Source organism: Lagopus muta, chromosome 4, assembly GCF_023343835.1.
Source record: "Lagopus muta isolate bLagMut1 chromosome 4, bLagMut1 primary, whole genome shotgun sequence".
NCBI lineage: Eukaryota > Metazoa > Chordata > Aves > Galliformes > Phasianidae > Lagopus > Lagopus muta.
The window spans coordinates 6,888,991-6,912,012 of record NC_064436.1 but is presented as its reverse complement, the minus strand read 5'-3'; the positions used below and the strand labels follow the sequence as shown (position 1 = coordinate 6,912,012).

The window sequence follows — 23,022 nt, the reverse complement described above, 5'->3', positions numbered from 1 at the left end:
CTTTAACAATAAATATAAAGAAGTAACCAGGACTTGCCTGGATTGCAGAAACGTGGATGTTTTTGCCACGGCTTTCAGTAACTGTGCAGATGACTTTTTCTTTGAATCCATCAGGTCCAAAAGAAGTTCTGCATTGCCTGCATTCATATTTCTGAACAAATTATTCTAAAACAGAAATACAAATGCACAGCAAGTTTTGTATTCACACTTGTTCTGGAAACCATACTTGAGAGTCAGTTCACAAAGCAAAAGCATGCAATGAAAAAAAAAGCATCAGCAAAGCATGATGTTTTTTTGAAAAAAAGACAAACTTTTATGAATTCTTCCTTCCAGAAGCACTTAAAATAAATATAATAACAAAAGAACAGAACTAAGGAAAATCTTATTTCAGAATTATTATAGGACAGAAGAGTGAAGATACTGCTTTTTGGAAGAGAATAGATATTGAAAGCTCATTCTACTGTGAAGAAAACCATGTAAATACTTGTTTCACAAATACATTTGAGCTCTGTTCAGACAAACCCACTACAGGCTTGCAGATTTTGGAACTGGTTTCTGCATCTGTTGGCTCCTAAAGCCTCTCTAGTACAGATCATGTGGGGAAAGAAGTGGATGTCAGGGAGGAGTATCATTTATATCTGCTGTCACCCAGTATAGTGTCCAACAGAGAAAATATGTCACCAGCTTAGGTCTGAGAAGCACTTTGGCTGCTTTATTTCTGCCTAGGAGTGATCTGGACAATTACGTGGGGTTAGAAAACTATAACTCTATTCTCTCCAGACACAGGATGAAATGGTATTTTGGGATGGTGATTTACACTGAGATTAATCACAGTCATGGCCATGGCAAACTGTAATATAGTGATTTCATTGTTCTGCACATATTAGATCAAAGAAAAGTGAGTTTATGTTCTTGGTATTGAGTGAAAGTAACCATACTGCTGCTATTAGATACTGGCTATCTGAGTTAATTGATTAGATGGTTATTTAACATACTTAGCTACTAGGCCTTATGTCATTATAATTATTCAATTCTTACATTCATAAATAAAAGTGGATATTTTGGCACAGAATCCTGAACATCTGTCAATCTGTGTGGTGTCTAGATCCAAAGTTGTGTTTCAGCATACTATATGTATGTGGGCAGCTGCAACATTTAGATGTGGATCCAGCGTTGGACTGGAAGACCCCAGGCTGGTTTGAACGCTTCCTTCCAGAGTCTGGCATATTTCAGTGTGATGGTTTTCAGTTACATCCATTTTCAACAAAAGCAAATGCAAATGAGAAGCTACACAGAAACAGTACTGCATATCAATTTTCTACATCAATTTGTAATGCAATGGAAACAGATGGTACATTCAGGCACTATCAGAGAAAGCGATTTGGGTTTTGGTGACTATTCCTTTTTTTTTTTTTTCTTTTTTTTTTTTTCTTTTTTTTTTTTTTTTTTTGACAGAAATCTATTTCCATACCTGAGGTGTTTCAACATCTGTTAAAACAGGATACCACCATAAGTGAAAACACATAGACCAACCTTGGTGACATGCAGCTTCCTCAGTCCTGATGCAATTTTCTGATCAAGGGTCTAGGATGTAAAGCATGCCTCTTTTGATGGCTCTTAATACCATCACTTAGTTTCTACTTGGAGAAAAAATATTCATTAAAGATCATGAGAAGCTATTTCCGAAACCGTGAAAGCATAAGAGGCTCCTTCTATTTTTATAACTCACGCTTTGTGTTAAATACAAGTCATGAGGTCATTTGTTTTTGAATTGTACTCCACACAGTATTTTCTATTAAAAAAAAAAAAAAAAAAAAAAGCCACAGTTGCTTTCCAAGTTCAGGACATATATCTCAGAGAAAATATTAATTCAGATGCAACTTACTGCAACCACTACCACTGTATCTTTTCTGATAAACTCAGCTGTACCAAAAAACACACCAATGCTTTTTTGAAAGGAGTTGGGAATGCTCTCAAGGTTGCTGGGATGTAACCTAGTATTGCATGGTTCTGAAGTAATGCTCTGTCAAAAATTCTCCAGTAACAAGTTTTCATCAGGAATTGTTCATTCAGTAAGTAATTCAGTCCACCAAATATCTCAAGCCCAAAATAAAATTTCTGGTCATGACGAACAAAAGCAATGAAGAAAGCCCAGTTGCCTGTTTTAAGCACACAGAGAAGCTGATTTAATTTTGTGGATTAAACCTTAAATTTCCTATGTTCCAATAGTCTCAAACTTGCTGTTCTCTTGCACATCTTCATGTCTTATTCTACCTTCTATTTAGTAATTACTTCCTTGAACAAATATTTGAACTCCAGTGATAAAATTATCAAGCTATAAGGTGTTTTGTCTGCTTGATCTTTTTCTACTCTTAAGCCTGCTGTATTGAATTTTTAAATTGTAAAAATCTCTAACAATAATAAAACCATTTCTCTTTTTAAGAGAAATATTTAAGGAAAGTATTTAAGTAAAACTAAAACACTTCTTCTTGAACTGCTGTTGTCAATTCCAACAATACAGGATTCTTAGCATCGTCTCTGCTGCAAAGTAAACATTTATTTTAATTATAAAACATATTTTAAGTACCCACCAAAAGGTAAATTAACACTAATTTGAAGTAGTACAACAATCCTTACGCATAACTGAAACAATGTAGTCAAAAGAAGAGTCAAGTAACATTCTTCCATGGGGTGTAAACAGTTTCAATTTTATATGATGCTGTAAAATGGAGACTAAACATTTCTTATTTGTTTACTTTTCTGCTTATGCTATGAAGACTCCACAGCAGGTTTTATGGAGCTTGGCACGCAAACACAGCTGCAGTCTCTAAATTCTACAGTATTTATTGATGAACCTTACCTGTTAGGTGCTTTTGCAGTGGCACGCCTGCCTGGATTAGTGCAGCAGGTAACACCACTGCGTTTACTAGCAGTATGTTTCAGTTGGTTTCTCAGTATACACTATTGGTACAGACAGATCCTTACAGCAGTGTGAGGACATGACATCTCACCGGATGTGTTAGTCACAGAAATGAAGTGTGACGTCTCATTCTACAACCAAAGTTTGAGGCAAAAAGAAATAAACCGCATAATATTTATTTTCCAGTGAAGGACATGTTTCATGTCAGATTACTACTCCTAAACAAATTAGCACACTTTGTTATTTACACATATCAGAAAACGGATGTTGTAAAATTATTTGTTTACCTATCCTAATCTATTTACTTCCTATTTACAGATAATAACACAGACGTAGACCAGGTATAAATCAAGGCAAATCGTATGTATATGTTCATCAATGAGTCTTATTTTTTGTGAATTTGTTGATAACCTATTATTTCAGTAATGAAAAACAAGTAAAAACTTCCCTCAAAAGATCAGATTCTTCTCCTATTTACAATGCAAATAGAGGCAAACTGCAATTTCCATTTCTAATTAAGTCTCTGCCAGTTCCTCAATCAGGTAAATTGCTATTAGCTTCTTGCTAAGTTATTTTGGGGACTACTTTGAACAGAATTATTCTGGTTGCTATAATTAAGACTTCTAAAATTAATATTTAAATTTTATAATTGCTGGACTATGGCATCCTGAGAAATAATAATTACCTGTCTGATTGCAAAGTTGAAGTGAGCTGTTATGTGCATTTGACTCTCTTTAATCTTGCAGTTTGTACCCCTGTTCACTTGAACAATGTTATTATGTTCTGAAACTGATTACGAGGGTTGGTTTGTGAGTCAGACAGACAGCCAGAACTATCAACTAAAAATAATATTCTGCATCATTTGTTAAGAAGGAAAAGAATGCCCTTGCCACTTTGAGCAAACTGAGCTAGTCCTTAGAGCAGAAGACAAACCTGGTCCAAACAATTCAAAAACTTCATTTCAAGCCTAAAGTTCCTTCTCTGAGCAAATGCAGATGGCAAAAAATTCTTGATCTCACCATTTGTATGGAAAGCCAAGATGGATGTTGGTATCTCATCCAGAGTGTTTGCAGTTCCTGTCCTCAGATCTGAGACTGCATTTAGATATCAGCAGGGAATTTGAAACAGGAAACACTAGAAATATTTCAAGTAATTGCTCAAAAATAGGAAATCATTCCATCACAGGTTATTATCCATAGTGACATTACGCTAGGGAACAGGAAAAAGATCACTGTTCACGTATGACTCAAGATGACAGCGTATCTGTAAAACAAAACAAGGGGAACCACAAATGATTCTGAGGACAAAATACCCTGAGACAATTCAGTTCAAGTCTGAGTTTCATGCTTCAGTTTAAAGGTCTTCAAGAAACTACGGTACTTCTTCAGATGCATTAAGGCACATGAGCTGATGTTTTGATTCTTTCATTCTCCTTAGGAAGTGTGTTCTGAGTCAATTTTTTTTTCATTTCTATATATTCACCCAAACATGAAGAGCAGGCCAAACTATAGAGTAGTAAAAAAAAAAAATGATGAGGAAAGATCAAAGTCCAGTATGGCATGAAAGAAGAAATGGCAAATATTTGTTAGGTAAAAGCTGATTAAGACTCAGCGGATAGAGACAGCTTCTCCTACAGTGATTGAGTTAATGCAAGACTTGAATTGCCCTCTAGAAGCTTTGCTTTATTGATTGTACAAAAACCTAGGACAACTACACTCTTAATTAGGATCCTCAATTAAGTACTTAAAAATTTGGTGGGATCGATGCCAACCAAAGCAATTACCCTCACTTTCTTTTTGCACAAATAGAGTGCTACATCACATCTTTTATTTCCTGGGAGACTCATCACTGAAGACACAGTTCTTAAGCTGAAAACAAACGTGGGTTTTCTTTCCAACCTTCTGTGTTGTCTTGATTCAGGGTCCTTTTGGCGAGCTGGAGTCATCTCTTCAATATTGCTCCTTTTCTCCTTCCCCTTCTTTTCCTCTTTTGCTGAAGGATTTATCCCCATTCTGTCTTCCACTCTTCTTATATAAAACCACAGTGATATAGGTGCAGAATAGCCTCTCAAAATCAAAATTAATACAACTAAACAAGCGTGTTAACAAATAGTCTCTGATGCTCCTGCTTATGTCCTCCCCTCACCTTCAGTAAAAGAATATCAGTTTCTTCCTACACTTTTGTTGCTCCATAATTTTCATTGCTTTTTTGTATTTCTAATAGAGCTTTCCTAGAAGACGGCGGATGGAGCTGAAGGTATGGCAGGTCCCTTGCCATATATTTGCAAAATTTCATAAACATCTTACTTTCATTTTGCTTCTGATGGACCACTTTATGTCCTAATCTTATACTACATGTTTAAAAATATATTAGTTTACAAGTTGCTAAATTATTACATTGTGCTTCCTTACATGACTAATTAAGTATCAAACATCAATTTGAACTACAGGCCATTGATTCTTTGGGGAACATATAGAAAAAACACTTTGTTCAACTGCTCTTTCATTTAGGAGATCTTTCAGTGATTATTACAAAGAAAATATCCGAGAAAATTCCTTCCTCAAATAAGAATAGTATTGCAGAATGAACTTCCTAGTTTTAATTATTCCATAATCATGCATTACTTACAATAATTAAGAACTGTACATAATTATGAGTGCACAGGGGTTTCCCTGCTCAACATGAAATGGCCTGTTGAATGTCACAGTATTTCAGAGGGGAAAGGACAAGAAATGTTACAGAATATGCTGAAAAGTTTTTTCTCTTCTGATACAGGGTAATACAGTGTTCAAATTAAAGTTAAATTTTACTGCTACCTTTAAAAACTGTTGATCTATTTTAGCAATGGAAACATATATAGAAACAGAGAGATTTATTTGAAGTGTGATATTTATATCTAGAAGCATGGATGTGGCAGGACTAATTCAGTAATTCAGTCTGTGTTATTAGACTGGTTATAACTGAGAAAGAAAATACTACTCTGGTCTGTCTCTGTATGGGGGGGGGGCAGTTCTTTTAATCATGCTCAAATATTTTTTGAATTCCAAATGAGAAACATCTATATTTACATAAAATAAAGCATCTACTACTGAACTAATTATCTTTATAAACTGAGAAAAGGGGGATTGTTTCAAAAGTATTATAGAATTGCCTTTCTTGAAGGCTGCACACAAATTTGTCTGCATGCGTGTATACATGAATGGACATTATCTGCATACATATTTCTAACACTAATAGAAATAAGATTTCCTCTTTCTAAGCTTTTGTTCAATAAACAGAAACAAAATCCTTTATAGCCAAGAATCAATGACCCTTTGGAACCATTCAAGCTATACTTACTAGTCCTGATTAGAGAGAATAGCAACACTCTCAAGAAACAAAATTGTGATTGCATTAAGTAGAAGTGACAAAAGTCCCATCAGAAAACGATGCACACTGCTATGTTTTCCTATAAGGACACTTTTTGAAACAAAAAGTCCCACATCTCTTTTGGCAATCGGCAGCCAAAAGCTGAAATTCACCCCGGATGTCTCTTCACTCACTGCAAAGTTGTTTTATTATAGAGATTATACTGCCATCTATTGGGCATTGCCATAGAAGAGAACTATCTCATTGCCATCTCTGGACTCAGTAAGGTAAAAAAGGGAAGGAAAAAAAAAAAAAAAAAAAAAAGGGGGGGGGGGAATCCATCAGATTTCCTGTGGGGTTTTATTAGTAACTAGATTATAATACTCCTTATTTAGTGTATAACATATGGCTTATACATAGAGCTTGGTCCCCTCTTTGCTACCATTACTAAATTACGTGGAATGAGACATTTTAGCATAGTGATAGAATTAACTTCAGTGCTATGCCAGTGGAACAACAGGGAAAGAAAAAACAACGTCACCCTTACACTGACTTACATCTCACCAAGAACTTATAGAGATGTTTTCACCCACACTGTCAGTGAGTGGAACTGCATCACTCACTGCACTGGAATAAAAGACCTAATTTCCATTTAAGCGGCAAGATTTTGCAATACAAAGAGATCCCTCTGATGTACAGAGACTCCACAGATATATTTTTTTTAAGTAACCTAGTAAAGCTTCAAAGGAATGTTTTGCCCTTCTAAGATTGATTTTTATTTTCTTATAAAATTTTAATCGAAGTCCTAATTTTGTGTGTGTGTGTGCGTGTGCGCGTGTGACATCTTCTCCACATCTATCTATATCTTAGGCATACAAAATGTTGATTTTTATGGAGAAATCAAATGTCAAAAGCTTAATCCCTGAAATTTTACATACAAATTTTGTTAATTGTATCTTGGTCTTTTGTTTTAGATGCATAGACCACAGGTAACCAGACTGACTTTTTGCGTCTAAAATGGTCTTGGAAGGCCAGTTGGCAGCCAGTAGATCTCTACTTTTAAGCAGAAGAAATTCAGCCCAGAACACTGAAGTGACAGAGACCTGGAACCTCACAATGCTGATTGCCCAGGCACTGCATAGAGCAGAATTACACTTTGCAACCTCTTTGATTTTTCTATTACCAAGGTTAAACCCTGACAAGTGTGCTAAGGCTACGAGGAATTCTCACAGAATGCACAAGATTTTATTCTGTTATGCCTGGAAAAAAAATTTCTTCAGGCTAGTATTCTCCCATGTAAGTATAAATGCCTCCCATTACCATTAATGACATAGAAAGCATAGCTAATAAGTATTAGACTAGCACAGAGAAGATCTTGCCTCTAATTAAACTTCTACTACAGCATTTCTACATGACCTTGGGCCAGCCACTAAAATCTATCTTCGCTTCAGGCTACCACTGGTAAATGGAAATAATGATATATTTGTCCCATGAACAGTGTTGTGAGGTTAAATTCCGGTTACTCTAATATTAACATTTGTTTTCCAGAACAAAATGATAAAAGCCATTAAAAGTCTATTGCAGAAGGATGAGAAAGTAGTTTGACTTTCTCTTCTTATGCTTACCTCTTACTTGAAACATTATATAACAAAACGAGGGCAATTCTTTCAGAAATAGTCACTTCTAAACAGAAACAGAAAGATATAGTAAAGCTCCTGTATTAAAAGAATATTCAGCAAAAGACTAAAGTAAGCTACAGCCTTGTTCTGCAGGAGACTGCAGAACTTACCTACAGAGATACCAATAGCTGCATCAACAACTGGATGTTGTGTTGAGGGACATGGTTTAGTGGGAGCTATTGGGGGTAGGTGGACGGTTGGACTGGGTGATCTTTCAGGTCTTTTCCAACCTTGGTGATTCTATGATTCTATGATTCTATGAATAGCATGAATTCAGCATATTTGAACAACTAGAGAGTCATTGCTATTGAAGGGGAAAGGTCTGATGATGGCACAAGTGTAAAATCACAATCTCTGCCAGCTCCGAAAGTAAAGTAAGACAAAAGAGAAGCACTAGTGTAATATCACCAACCCATTTTAATTCCTCTGGTTATCTGTCTAAAACAATGGAATTTCCTAACAGAAACGGAACATTTCTCTATCAGCAATAAAAATCATAAGGGCTGCAAATACAAGAACATTGTCTATCAAGGTTTGCATTTAACAGCTATAGAATATGCTACTTGCAGCTTAATAGTTACAAAACAAATTCTAGCTTTAAAACCAATACTTTGAGTAGTAGATTTCATACCATACAGGCTATATAAAAATAGGGTTGAAGATAAGTTTGTAGCTATCCGTTCAATCTCATCTCTGCAGTACAACTGGGGAATGAGTACCAAGTAGTTTTGAAACACACGTTATTCTGCCTCTTGGTCTGAAAGCCTGCTTCTATTTATACTTGAATACATCAATTAATATAACACATTCTTTTAGTAATACTAGAAATGTAAATAATTCTTTACCCGTTAAATTATCATCACACTTGCATTTCCCCTGGCACCGAATAACAAATTGCAAATGAAATGAATAACAGTTTTTTATATTCAGTCTCTGACCTGAATGGAACACATGAAGTAACAGCACATATGAGTGTGATGAGCTAAAGGATTTCAGTATTGAATTGGCACATTGGACATAATTGACATGAAAATGAAAGGATTAAGTTCTGGTTAAGCATCAGCTAAGCACCATATTGAAAAAATTGATTATTGTATGTGTGTCTAAAATGCCCTCTCTTGATCATACTGAAATTCTGAGGCTCAGAGAATGAATTTAAATCACACTTTTCCTCTAGGGCCCACTTTGAACTTGAGAGATTTGTGGTCTGGCTTTTCTGGGACTGAAGACCAGTAGCTGTAAGTCAGAAGCATTTGTATTCAAAATACGTGGTTAAGGACCTAAAACACTGACTTTGCTAAAAAGGCACAAGCCATGCTCAGCAGCCAGTCACCTCAGATCTAACAACAACAACAACGAGACAAAGAAAAAGAAAAAAAGAGGATTCCCTTTCAGTAAAAGTCTTAGTTATAGTAACTTGCATGTGACTGCTTGGGCAAGTGGCAAAAAGTGCCAAAACCAGCCACTGATGGACTATGGAGTCAAAGTCAGACTTTATGCATGTATCACATGGTGAAGTGGAGGGCACCATTTATGGCTGGGAAAGGCTTATGTGCTAAGCACTTGTTTTCACCTTACTCACTGGACTATGATCAAGCGTGGAATTAATACAGGTTATTTGAATTGTATTGGTTGCACAAAATACTGCATTTTCATAGAATCATAGAATGGTTTGGGTTGGAAGGGACCTTTGAAATCACCTATTTCCAACCCCCCTGCTATAGGCAGGGACAACTTGCACTAGACCAGGTTGCTCACAGCCCCACCCAGCCTGGCTTTGAATGCTGCTAGGGTGGGAGTATCCATAACCTCTCTGGGCAACCTATTCCAGCATCTTACCACCCTCATAGTAAAGAATTTCTTCCTAATATGTAGTCTAAATCTACCCTCTTCCGGTTTAAAGACCCTTCCCCTCATCCTGTACCTACACGCCCTTACAAAATGTCCCTTCCCAGCTCCCCTGCAGGCCTCTTTCAGGTACTGGCAGGTACCTGATAGGATCAGGTCTCCCTGGAGCCTTCTCTTCTCCAGGCTGAAGAGCCCAAGTTCTCTCAGCCTGTCCCCACAACAGAGGTACCCCGGCTCTCTGATCATCTTCATGGCCCTCCTCTAGACTTGCTCCAGCATCTCCATGTCCTTCTTGTGCTGGGGACTCACAACAGTATGCAATACTTCAGGTGGGGTCTCATGACAACAGGCTAAAGGGGCAGAATCACCTCCATCATTCTGAATAAAGTTATTGAATAGTAACCGTACTTGATCATTATTCTATTCAGTGTATTAGATGAGACACTGAACTTGGAACAAAACCCAGCAAAATATATTGTAATTAAAGAACATATCACACACTTCAGATATCAGAGATGATGTAGCTGAAAAGTAACGTTAATTATTGTGATATTTTCTATTATTTCAGTGGTTGAATGTGTTCATTTAGCAGAAAGTTTGAGGATATTTTTGAGAGGAAAAGGAAAGGAGTTGTGTTAATAATTCACATCCACGTCAAAACACTGATAACCCTTTTGTTTACCTCAGTTTTTTAATGTACCTCTCTCTTGACTTTCTTTCATTCCTCCTTTCTCTTTCTTTTCAGTATTTCTACTGGTCTTCTCCTACTCCTTCCAGTCTTTCATGTTTCAGTGGCAGTAATCTGTACTGAACCCAAGTAAAACAAAAATTAAATAAATAGTAAAATGAATAACTGCTGTGACCCATCTCTCCCGCAGGAAACCACAAGTAAACAAGGGACTGGAAGAGTTTAAATGAGAATTCCTGGTATAAATGTCTTTTTTTCTTTTGTAGCAGCCCCTCAGAGAAACAATAGGTGAGCTCAAAAGATTGAGCAACTATGTGGTACATTGTAACTGGATTGCAAGATTTTGCACTGTAATCATTAGGGATTAGCGAATTCAAGCAAATGACTGTTTTCATTAAGTTATATCCTGCATGTCTTGAGCACCCACAACCTTTGGGAATGGGAGATGCTCAAACTGCTCCTGATTTGGCTTGCCTTGCTCTCCTTTGGGTTCTCTGCTGTTTAGTGCTAGGTGTCCCTGAATTCAAGTGGAGCAATGAGTTGATGCTCAGGAACAGTACTGAGATTCCCAAAAGTTGACCTTACAGAAAAGGTAACATTCACACAGACCGTTTGAATGATTACCCAGTATATGGAAAGTTCACTGTAGTTTTATACTTATTAAAGTACCACTGAAAAGCTCATCACTGAACGGGGGAAGCTTGACAGTAATGGTAATAAAGCATTTACTATTTAGCTTACATCTAGTTTCAGTGATTTTTTTTTTTTAACATCTACTCTCTAGAATAATACGTTACAGCCTACAATAAATATAGCAGTAGATAGCAGTGCAATTATATGAATCTATAGATTCGTATGTTGTTTGAACAACCACAACAACTCTTCGTGTTCACGCCAATAACATTCAATTAGCTCTAATGAGTGTAAGTTTTAATGCTTAACCCAATGCCTCTCTAAGGACAATTTTGCATGGAGGTGTAGCTACTCACTGGTAATACATAACACCATCTGATTAGGACAAATTATTTTCAAAACATATCCGCCATAAAAAGCTAAAATGAAGGGTAAAGTGACAGAACAACTGCTGCTAAATTCTATTTTCAGCATTGTAATTGGTATAATATACCATAATTTACTTTAATGAGTTACAATTAAGAAATGGGTTCTAGGGTTGCATGCAATTTCTTTCAATTATTAGTTATTAGTTGTTCATGCATAAATGTGTTTTAATATTGGCTTATCTGAGCTACAGTAGGTGATTAAAGCGGCTCAGTATATTAAGTTTTCATTTTAGAGTCGTACATCGCAGAAGCAATTCTAGCAGAAAGCAGTTTTAAGAAAGCAATCACATTGACACTTGAGAGAAATATTTCTTAAGTACTACTAAAAAATGTGTAAAGCAATATGGGAAAGGTGTCAGAGAAAATCCTGATATGGTTAACTCTGAATTTTTCTTTATCTAACTGCTGCTACAGTTTAATGGCCTCTGTCTTAATAAAAAATTTAAGTTAACCTTGTTGCAGAGTGAGTTATTATACTATAGATTCTTCCACTTTATTAGGACAAAGATATAATATCTTGGGAGGCTACACTAACAAGCCTCAACACTGCCTGTACTGTTAAAGAACAGGTTTACATCTCAGAGGAGTTTGAAGACCTAAGGAAACTGCAACCTTCTTAACTTAAAAAGCATTCCACTTACCTAATAGAAAGCAGTCCATTTTGTATTGGGAAGAATGGCTTGTAACAAACAGCCTCTCTGCTAGCAATCATTTTCATATAACACAATATTTACTGTGCTTGCTGTTATCTAAGTGAGAAAAACAATTAAATAAATAAACGCTGAGCAGTTCTCTCCAGAAGACAAACATTGACCTGACCTGAGAACAACGCATCTTAACCTCATCAGTATGAATCTTATGGGAAACAATGCATCTGCTTAGTTATTCATCAGTGGAAAACTGCGCTATAGTAAAACATCTTGGCACAGAGAAAATTAACTATTTTTTCTCTTACTTACAGTATTCTGTCAGATTTTATTCATGTTCTTCAGGTCTTAATGTATCCAGAAAGTTAAGAATAATGAATAAACCTTTCAAGATTTTGCTTTGTAGTTCATTAAAATTAAGTTAAACTGCTTTGAGAAATATGGTATTCCTAACCATTGTGAGTATGTTGCTTTTCACTGCATTTTAAAACACATTTCTATTCTGGTTATTGCCATTGCAACAATATCTCACAGTAATTAATAATTATCTACTGCAACTATTTTTCAGGACATTAAATAATGCATTATGATTTACAAACCCCTCTTAATTTCAAACAGTCCTTCATGGCTGTTGGCTAATAAATAAATGTCAAGTAGTCTTGAATCTTTCTAATGAGAATATTTCTTTTACTTGTAGAGAATAAACATTTACAATTGGAGGTATGAGGGAGGCTTAAGTAACCAATTTTTATGAACCAAATTGAGTACAAAAATGAGGACAAATTTCACTGTAATCATTGGATTTTATTCGACCAATGCATTAATATTCCTTATTTGCTGAAGTCAGTATCCTCTCAAGTAATATTGTCTGCTCTTTACACCCACTGAGTTTTGGAACTCATTAAACTCACTTAAACAATTTTGCTTTTTTGCCTAAGAAGATCTTAGAAGGTGTCAGATTATGGGAAACAATAACTATTGCCTTTCTAGGAGAAAGACTGCTCCAAAACTAATGCCTCCTGTTTTATTACATTGGCCCACAAATTCAGAGGTGAAAGCTGGTGGTATGGCAATAGAGATCAAACCTTCTCACCATTATTCTGTTACATGTTGTCGGCATATGACAGATGGTTGCAGAGGAGCAGTCAGACAAAATGGTACCTCACACTAAAATGCATATAAAGAAAAGTGTGCCATTGAATTCCCCCATGCAGGAGAAAATTGCATCTATTGACATTCATTGGCACTTGCTGAATGTTTCTGGAGACCAGAGTGGAAGTGAACACAGCGAGAAAGTGGGTAGTGAGTTTCAACAGTGGTGATAGCAATTTGAAAGACAAGCCACATTCCAGAAGACCATGCACAGCTGTGTCAATGTGAAACGAAGAGCATTTGAATCAGCTCATCCATGCAGAGCAGTTAATGGCAGTGACTATGATGCAAAACAGCGTTTTGTTGAATTTGCTCGATCAAACAGTGTTATTGTGCTTTTTGCAGTTTCCGTGGAAGTAAATAGGAGGCATTACTTTTGGAATGACCTACATAGAAGAGTGCTGGAAAAGTTACATAAAACAGCTTGCTATATTCTCATTTTGCAGAAATGCATTAACTGTTTAAGAAAGACTTTTTTTTTTCTTAAAGTAAAGAGGAGATGGTTCCCAATAAGTACTTCAACCTTTGCTGATTTTCGGGGAGAAACAACTATGAAATAATAATAAAAAATTAATTAAATAATAATTAAAAAACAGTTTTAAAGCATTCTATTCGAAAATGATGGGAATACCAAACATCTGTCAGATTGTAAATAAAGGAGACTACTTATTGAATGGGAATGAGAGGAGTGAGATCTTGTAGGGAAAGGAATAAGGAGATTACCTTGTGGCCTACACGTCCTCACTAGGGGAGCATGGTGGCAGCACAGATTTCAGTTCTCTGGTGGCAATGACAGGACTCAAGGGAACAGTGTGGAGCTGAAACACAGGATGGCCAAGGTTTGATATCAGAAAAGTACTTTTCACCCAGAAGGTTGTCAGGCGCTGAAACAAGCTCCCCAGGGAAGCAGTCACAGCACCAATCGTACCAGAGTTCAAGAAGCATCTGGACAACCATCTCAGACACCGGATCTAATTTTTGTGTGGTCCTGCATGAAGCCATCACTGTTTCAGTAGACCCTGACCATGTTGCTCCTTTAAGCTCCACTGAAAGGGCTTAGTCCTTGAATCATTTTTAACTATCACATGAACTGAGCAAAAGAATAAGAAGCCAGCGCATATTTCGCTTCACCATTTCTTAACAAATAAAGTTTTGTCTGGGAAAGACTGCTGTGATCAGCATGAAGGTTTTATGCATCCTATTTCTCAGGACATCGAGGATTGGTTTCCATGAGGATTCATTACTTGTTTTCTCCTTACAATCAAGCAAAGCCTATTTTATACAGGTACAAGGTTGACTAATTCCCTCTTAGATAGTAATACAGAGTACACGAGCAACACAGCGCAAGGAGTATTACAGTCTGCATAATAAATTTATTGAGGCCTTTATTTTCCTGTATATTTTAAATCTTCTCCTGCTTGAAGATTACATTCATCCTGAAACATTACCCTTCGAGTGTTAAAATGACAAGTGCTGGTGAAGGTAAAGCTGATCAGCTGCAAGACTCCCACTGCTGAACATTATAAAGTTTCTGTTGTTCGAACAGCTCAGTTAATTATCCAAATGTGAAGGATATCAGGAGGGAACCTGCTGAGCTTTACAGCTGACTTCCAGGGAATTATCCATAATAGAGCTGTTCTAAGAAAATTATGACAGACCTAACCTACAGGGACTTCTGCTTACCTCTCTTGAGGATTTGTGCAGGACCTTATAATCAAGCAGGGAGTTAGGAATTTTCTCAGAATCAAAGAGAGGCCACATTTTTATGGGGGAAAAGCAGTGCAATCAGCCTCACAGCATTTTATCACATAAACCCACAAAGGATTCCAGAATCACATGTTAATTGCCTGCTATGAAGATGACTGCCATTCCTCCAGTGCCAGCAAATACTTTCCCAAATTTGGTTCTTAAAATGACTATCATGTGTTTCCATAGTTAAAAATCGATTTCTGGCTGTCTTTACAGACATTTTTTGAAAAGCCATAATATCTCTCCACAATAAGCACTCATAAGTGGTGTTTATCTGTCTAATTATTTTAAGTTGTTATATTTAACTTTTTTATGCCACTGAAATAAACAATTCCACAACAAAAGTCAGGATGAGAACTCCTCAGTAAATACTGAGGAGTGCAAAGAATAAGTAGTATTGACATAAATCGGGTAAAATACAGAAAAAGTATTAGAATCAGCCACTGAAGAACTCAGAACTTGGATAAATTCAGAGCCCTTGCTGATACTGCAACAACTACAACTCTTGACTGCGTTTCATGACCACAGTCAGTAGGACTAAAACAAAAGATATTAAATTGTACTCTTTTTCACTCTTCCCTCTTAGAAATCTTAGTATGTGTACATAGCATGATGCTGTACAATGCCAGATAGTTCAGGGAATGGAAACAGATTAGCAGTCATATAATCCCATCTTGCTTAGAAAGAAAATGTCATTTTGTTTTTTGTTCCTTTGAATAAATACTTACCAGTATAGATGCACGGTATTGCATTCACCTGTGTAAGCATTCCCTGTCTGGAGAAAATGGCATATGCTTGTGATTAAGCAGCGTAGGAAAAAAAGTAAGGTCTTGCTGAGGAGTTAGTACTTGAAATCTAGCAGAGTCCATTTATTCCAGGCAAATAGTTTATTTTCTATATCATACAGAGGGAAATAATATTATCATCTCATACACCAGAGCTCATCATTATAATCATATAAACTTTTATTTAATCTATCACCATAGCATCTAGATGCCACCAATTCATCATTTCTACGCATCCTTTTTTTGTGGAAATAAACTCACTCTCAGTAGAAGTTTTAAATAGGTACACCTAACAGATCCTATAAAATGATGTGAAGCAGAGTGACTGACTTTAAGTGTGATATCAATGAAAAATTTGCCCTGTGTTTGTTACCAAAAAATCATAAACAGAATGGTACAATAATGGAACAGTAATGGAAATCACATTTCCATAATTGAAATAAACCATATCCTGCAGTAACACAGGTATAGTTAATTTGCAAAATTAATCTGATGTGATAAGTAGTTATAAAGTTGTAAGACAACTATCAAAGCCAAAATCACCAAGATATTTCTCATATAACCATTTAACCTCTTTTTCTTTCTTCTTTCTGTCTATCCTTTGTTTTTGCAGACTATTCTTTTTTGTTGAAACTGTTTAATTTTTTGTTTCATCGAATTCTTCAGCAGTAAGTTTGCGAAGAAGACATCACCAGCCTAGCTAGAAAGCTGATTTAGCTATCCTACTTCCAGCACAGCCAATTGTATTATCTTGGCCAGATCGTTGTAAGAACCTTGAATCAAGCACCTTAGCTCAATAACCAGTACAAAGTCCAATAGACACTGCTGGCATTGCCAAAGAATGTCTTACACTAAATCTAAGAGTTCAGTGGAGTTTTGACATTTGGTAAGTTCCATTCTACTTTTACTGTTTTCCTTTTCTTATCATATTTCTGCCTGTCCTGCCAGAAGTTCAAACACTGAAATGACCACATTCCTCACACAGACAGAGAGCTGCCTCATTTTAAGTCAAATGTGAATTACATCAGAGATTTGCAGTATTCAGTACAACTTGCAAAACTCAGAAGAAACAGTACCCTAGTTCCCTTACAGTAGTACAGAGACATATACTCGCATATATTTTTGAATTTAGTTTAGTAAAAAAGCATAGCACAAATATAAAGCGATGCATTAAAGAAGATACAGAAGAGTTTTGATCAAGTCTTTCTCGTTCTGAGATAGTTTTATCTGTCCCAAATTATGTCTCTATCTCAGAGCAACAGATAGGCTACTATCTAATCTAATGCTACTCCCCCCATATCTGTGGTCTCACTGCAGATCAATGAAGAAAGGCATAAGTCTTCAGCCAAACCATCATCAACTGAGCATACCTCTAGCTATTACCAGGCATCTGGTTCCCCTAAATGACATTTACAATGTATTTATTTTATTTTCATAATTTAATTTGTTCAGAGCAATAGCTCAGAGGAAAAACAGCTTGACTGACTGTAAATTCTCTCAGAGAAAGCCTTTGCCTAAACGCAGTGGTATAGCAAATGGTTCTAAAACAGCGAGGAATAAGTCTCTTTGTGCTCATGTTTATACTCCTACAGGAATCCTTTGCTTTGCTTTTGTTTTGTCTTCAAAACTTCAGTTAAATACTTAAATACTTCCTAACTGATTGTCTTGTCTTTTTCTTTTGTTGTAACAATTCCACTCACTATTGTACTCATTTTATGAATTCATAAATAATATTTGCATGTAACACCACTAAGCTTCTATATATATTACTCTTTCAACAGCTGTTGATAATAGTCAAAATTTGCAGGGTGGAACTGCCTGTCTCATGGCTCTTACAGCATTTTGTAACTGAACTGAAACTGTTGAAACATATATTAAGAAAAAGGCAAGCCATCTTTCTGGAAGGAAAAAGAAAATCAAACATGGATTTTTATAGTAAGTAATTCTGGGTAATTTGTTACCCAAACCAATTATAGAAATGCAAACGAGATTTTGAGATTTTATATTACAAGATCCAGAAGAAGAGTTTAAGGGTATCAGTCTCTGGACAAGAAGCCTAGAAAGTTTCTAAGTGCCATTAAAAGTATCTTGGATGCTTTGACAATGTCAAATTAAAATTGATGTCCCTTTAATATTTAGTCTACCCTAAAGACATATGATTAGTTATTTGCTCCCTATGCCTTACATCTATCTGAATTGCTCTTCCTCAATAATTTTTTTTTTTAATCAGGCAAACTTATGTAAAGTACATTGTAAAAACAAACTTCTTGGCAAATGTGTGTGTTCAAGTCCTATCAAGCACAGAATGTGAAGTCGATGAAATATTCAAAATCACGGTCAATTAGCAGGCCAGAGTTCCAGTTCTAGTCGTTAAGAAATGCAAAGGAGACTCACAGCAAGAAGTTTTTGGTGTATTAAAGAAACAATCTAACTCTACTTCTACCATCAAGGATAAGTTTTAGTAACGTGGGAAACCATACAGCTTACCAAAACAGCTGTCTTACCCACGAAGAATGTGTTTCAAATACTTGGAATTTGAAGCCATGGCTGCAAACAGTATTATACTTCAATTCCATTCCACGTTGTCTACAGTAGCGGTCATCTCAATTTTTGACATCTCGTTTTTTTTAATCATTCCTAAATATACAGGAATAATAGAGATTGCTCTTTAACAGTTGAGTAAAAATAAAACAACGACAACAAAAAACAAGCAAGAAGATTATTTAAAAGAAATAGAAGGGGAGTGGGAGGAAGTAGGGAAAGCGGGAGCAACTAATATTAATGACACTCTATATAATATTTCCAAACATCAAGTATAAATGAGAAAAAAATATAATATAATATACAAACATTCATATTGCTTTAATTTACATTTCATATATTTTGTAAGAAAGATAAACCTTCTTTCATAGAATGTCTGAAAACGAATCCTTGCTATTTCTGTTCAATAGCCAGTGATCCAAGTACTCATTCACTCAGTACATGAGGCTTTAGAGTTCAATTCCTTCAACCATACTATGGAAATGTAAACCAATTTTTCCAAGTTTGATTAAAGAAATTTATCCAACCACCTATTGGCCATACGCAGATTGTAACACGGGGAATTGTTGTTTTAAAAGGCTGGCAGACCTAACATATTTGCACGTTACAGTTATTCTTTCTGAAAGAAAGAAAAAAAAAAAGAGAATTTTGACTACCATCTGCAGTCTGACAGATTACACATTCCTAAGCCATACCTGTTATCAGGACCAGTGAAGATCAATCATAGAATCATCACATGTAATAAATGATAGAAAAAATGGCAACCCTATCTTGCCTTCAGTGATATTCTCAGCTTACTTTTCTATACCTTTTCAATTCTGGTAAGACAAGATGGGCTGCAGTACTGTTCTCGTGACCATGAATTAGTCTTATTCGAAAAGGAATGTTCTCAAAGTCATTAGTGTTTTCAGAAAATGCTTTTTTTTAAAAAAAAAAATAAAAAATAATAATAAAAAAAAAAAAAACAGCTTGTCTAGAAGTAAAATTCTTCACTGTAATCTGCTCCTCTGAACTGTTATTGAAACATCTCATTTTCAGGCATCAGTGTAAGTAAACAGAGTGTTCTGAAGCAACAGACAAGGGCTTTTCATGAGAAAGAATCGTATGGCTGATAAATTTCCCAGGAGACAACACAAATTATTTTTAAAATACACACAGTATCCACCATTCAGGAGAAAAAAATGCAAGCAGCTTCTCATGAAACAAAGTCTCTTGAGGGCCAGCTCACAGGGCTGTCTCTGTGCTATCTAGCTGGTTTTTCATACTAAATTCCTCAAACTGAAATTGATTTTAATCAACTTTTTTCTCCAACTTATTCCACATTCACTCACACTCTAGTTTTATTTATTTATATTTTAAAGTCCAGTGGTTTTGAGATATTGCCTTTCACATTTATAACCTCAAGGGCATTTGAGTTCTGATGACATTGTGAACACCAGGCTTTAGATGACTCTCAACTTTCGTCTTATTTATCATCCTTGTCCTATTTCCCAGCAATATTAGGAGTCAGTAGAAAATAGCCAATATTTTTACCGGATAGTTCACAAAATATATCAGAAAAGAGTACAGTATTACCTCCAGGAAGAGGTACCCTTTCTTACCAATTCCATAATTGCCAGCCCAGTCAATATTAACTAATTGAATTTCCAGTGATTAATGATCTACCCTTTTTATAGGCTTTCCTTATCTTCTTCTTCTTTCTGAATCTTGCCTAGGAGGTTTATACCAATTTTAAGTGTATTTACTTTTTAATTTCCCTATCTTTCATCTTCATCTATACGGTCCCTACTCAAGTGCCTAAACTACATGTGCCATTTATTTCTTTATGTCAGGTAAGGTTCTATGCATGTATCTGTCATACATCTTTCTGTCCTACTACATCTATGTCTTTTACAACCTATATTTTTCAAATTTTATCAAATTCCTTGAGATACGAATTAAATGAACGCAAGATATGTTTGTGTACCTAATTAATATCCTACTAATAGACGTATGCTTTTATCAGAAAGCTGGCATCCATTCTTAAATATCACAAAAAAGTACTCTAGAAATACATATGTTATTCTGAAAAAAAAAAAGTGTATTTAAAAAAGCATAGCTTTACTGCACAGTCTCAGCTAAATTGAAGGTAATTATTACTCAATGTTCACCTCATCTGAAAAATCTGACCCTAAATTGCCAATATATGGGTGTCATATTCAAGAAGAGTGTTTTCAACAGGTCTTTTCTACAGTTTCTTTGTCTGCTTAATGGGATTAAGAACACTTTTCTACTTCACTTCTAATGTTACATTTCTAATTGTCCTAAAATGACAAAGATATTTTTACATGACAGCAGTACTATTTAAGGAGCCTATCACTAATACAAATAAAGAAGTAGCTCTTATAACTTGGAATAATAACAGTCTAATCTGGAGAGATCTGATCAGACTATGTGCTTATGCAACTTGGCCCTAATTTTACCTAATAGCATAGAGCAAGACTAAGCCATAGGTAAAGACTTCTGATTTAGAAATATCTCATTTCATACACAGAGTCATAATGTAATACAAAACGGACATTTGTCCAGTTGCACATGCAGCACGTACCTTCAACAGTCAGCACTGTAACTCCTGTTTCAGTGCTGCATCTGCAGCGATTTGGATCATTTTAACCTGTAGAACCCAAGCAAGGCACAAATTTGAACAGGCTTACCACCAGTAGAAATCTCTTGAAGGTCACTAGAAGATTTAGTGTTCGTTACCAGAGCCACTTATGTAGGATTACATACCGATATCTTTATTTGTTTAGCTGAAAGCCGTGATCCTATTCTTATATCTATTACCTTGGAAACAAAACGTGAATAGGTGGATATTCCCTTTAAAACAGAGGAAGCACTGGGTTTATAGCCTTGAAGGCTGATGCGCTGTTAACAGTCACTGGCATGTACAGTCCAGCAGTAAAATGCTGAAGCTTCCTTTCACTGTCTGCCAAGATGCTTCAGTCCTGACGTGGTAAGAAATTGCAGACAAGGGCACACAGATCTTTTTCCTTACACACACAATCTCTTTCTAAGCAAAGCAATATTACCAGTGATTTTTTTTTTTTTTTTTTTGGGGGGTAGTTTTTGTGACATAGATCACACTTGCTAAAGTAATTGGTCAAAAGGTAAGTTTATGGGTTTTAAGGCTTTCTATCAATTTAGTTATATGTTAGATACGATGGAATAAATTTTCTAGTGCTGGCACATCCCAATTCAATATATGGCTCTGCTTTCACAGTCAAGAATGATGGTATATAAAAAAAAAAATGCATCCAGTGATTTTGCATACCATCATTAGATTCAGACTGACAGCCATATTTTATGATAAAATTAGCATATATTCTGTCCCCAAAACTCAAACATTTTGTTTTGAAGTTTCATTTATGACGAGCATTATTCAACAAGTGCGGTGTCTACAAGGTGTCTACAAGTCTTCCTACTGAATCATTGCTACAATAGATAGCAGGAGAGGTAGCTGTGTGCATGCAGGAAAAAAACAACAACAACAAAAAAAAAACCTAATGCCACAGAACAATTCTGTGTTCTACAGTCTGGATACATTGAATGAAAGGCTCACGAAATGGCCTGGGAGTTCTCACTTCGAGAGATCTTACTGGAGATTATTCATTTCTGTCTGTTGATGCAGCTATGAAATCAAGGCACTATCAAATTTAACCTTTTCCAGTTTTGGATACGTCTTCACTCATAGTGAACAACCTGAAAGAAAAAACAACCTTATGCTAACAAATAGAGCGCTGGCTCAGTCCCCTTAGAAATAGCAAGAGGGTAAATAAAGCAAAGTAAATTCAGTAAAAAAAAAAAAAAAAAAAATCTTTTGCATATAGATCACAGTTCTCTTTTAAATACTCAGATCACATCAGATTAAAACACCATTATAAATATATAAGATAGTGAAACAAATATGAAGTGTTCAGTGTGTAAATGGTGACATCAGTAGCATTTCTTTAAAAAAGAACAAAGGAATATTTATTCAATATTCTACAAACTGCTATAGTATCCTTGGTATAAATACACTGGTCACTCCGAAAGTCACGCCTCCTATTAATGTGGCTACATACAGAAACTACAACTGACAAAAAGAGCAAAATAACACTGTTTGACAGAGTAAATTCTCAGCTACAAAACTCTATTTTTCAACACAGTCACCACTATTAGCTATGCATTTTCACCAGCAATGAATAAGAGCCTGTATGCCTCACTTGAAAAAGCACGCACCACTGGTAAACTGAAAACAGTGCAAAATAACAAGCAAACTGTTTTTCAAAAAGAGACTCAACTCCAAGCTGACTATCAGGAGTCATTGCAAAAGAGTACAGAAGGATTCCCTTGAGCTATTTGGGCACATGTTATGCTCTGGAATGAGGTGTGCAGAACCTTTATTGCCAACATTCCAAAATTTTGGATACAATTTGAAAAGCTATTTAGTTCCTTTAGTGGAGCAAAATGTGTATCATATGCCAAAAATCACTCACAAGTATTGCACATGTATTAGGCATGCGTTGTGTCACTCAGACCAAAAGGCCTCTGTTCCCACGTCAAAACACTTTTTCATCCTCTAAGGC

General features: G+C 35.8%; 1 long non-coding RNA gene across 1 annotated transcript; it reads right to left on the bottom strand.

Moving 5' to 3' along the window:
• Positions 1 to 10,483: 10,483 nt before the first annotated feature.
• Positions 10,484 to 15,849, bottom strand: LOC125691691 (uncharacterized). The gene is made up of 4 exons (XR_007376220.1): positions 15,821 to 15,849; positions 14,067 to 14,161; positions 12,186 to 12,293; positions 10,484 to 10,602 (listed from the first exon to the last, which is right to left on the bottom strand). It is a non-coding gene; the product is annotated as an uncharacterized LOC125691691 (long non-coding RNA).
• Positions 15,850 to 23,022: the final 7,173 nt, after the last annotated feature.